This window comes from Cyprinodon variegatus, unplaced genomic scaffold, assembly GCF_000732505.1.
Source record: "Cyprinodon variegatus isolate N-32 unplaced genomic scaffold, C_variegatus-1.0 Scaffold1518, whole genome shotgun sequence".
Taxonomy (NCBI): Eukaryota; Metazoa; Chordata; class Actinopteri; order Cyprinodontiformes; family Cyprinodontidae; genus Cyprinodon; species Cyprinodon variegatus.
In genome coordinates this window covers 54,859-56,368 of record NW_015151971.1, presented here as the reverse complement: position 1 = coordinate 56,368, position 1,510 = coordinate 54,859, and positions in this window count along the sequence as shown.

The window sequence follows — 1,510 nt, the reverse complement described above, 5'->3', positions numbered from 1 at the left end:
CAACAGTATTCCATGATCAACAGTATTCCATGATCAACAGTTTTCCATGATCAACAGTTTTCCATGATCAACAGTATTCCATGATCAACAGTATTCCATGATCAACAGTTTTCCATGATCAACAGTATTCCATGATCAACAGTATTCCATGATCAACAGTTTTCCATGATCAACAGTATTCCATAATAAACAGTTTTCCATGATCAACAGTATTCCATAATCAGCAGTATTCCATGATCGAGAGTATTCCATGATCAACAATTTTCCATGATCAACAGTTTTCCATGATCAACAGTTTTCCATGATCAACAGTTTTCCAGAGTGGGATGGTCTTCCTTGTCCACCAGGCGTTTAGACTTGATTGATTGATTGTGATAATCCAAACCTAAAAGAAGGTTATTTACACAAATATTTACCCAGCTGATGATTTCAGTGGATCATGTTTAGCCTGGAGAAATTAAATTGGTGAACGGATTTATTGAGTCGATTAAGGAATTTGGGTTCCAGTAACTCGAGATTTATTCATCTAATATACGGATAATGTGGGATTAACGTTTAGACCAAAACGTTATTCAAATATATTCTAAATATAAGGTGAAAATTATTTAATTAAAATCACTGGCAATAGAAAACAACTACTTTCCACAAAACTTTGGTTTCTAAATTCAGACTTCCTTAAAATTAAAATCTGTGACAAAGCATGAGTTGGAATAATGAAAGAAACGCAGGAAAGACATGATTTATCCATCAAATCGCCATGATTGACAGAGAAAATAGTATAAAACCAGCCGGGGACCTTTGAAGGATCAGAGGACTGATGTTAATTAACGATGAGCAGCTGAGCTGGAGAAGCACCTGCTGTGATACTTTAATAGAGAAAAGACTTGAAGGTATGAATGAGGAAACACTGGAGCCTTGAAACGATCCATCTCACCTGAAGAGAATTAGTGTCAGCGAGCTGAACGCAGAGCGAGCTGAACACAGTGCGAGTTGAACGCAGAGCGAGCTGAACGCAGAGCGAGTTGAACGCAGAGCGAGCTGAACGCAGGGCGAGTTGAACGCAGAGCCAGCTGAACGCCGAGCAAGCTGAATGCCGAGCAAGCTGAACGCCAAGCGAGCTGAACGCAGTGCGAGGTGAACGCAGAGCGAGCTGAACGCAGGGCGAGCTGAACGCAGAGCGAGCTGAACGCAGAGCGAGCTGAACGCAGAGCCAGCTGAACGCAGAGCGAGCTGAACGCCAATCGAGCTGAATGCAGTGCGAGGTGAACGCAGAGCCAGCTGAACGCAGTGCGAGTTGAACGCAGAGCGAGCTGAACGCAGAGCGAGCTGAACGCAGAGCGAGCTGAACGCAGAGCCAGCTGAACGCAGAGCCAGCTGAACGCAGAGCCAGCTGAACGCAGAGCCAGCTGAAACCAGTGCGAGTTGAACGCAGAGCGAGCTGAACGCAGAGCGAGCTGAACGCAGGGCGAGCTGAACGCAGGGCGAGCTGAACGCAGAGCCAGCTGAACGC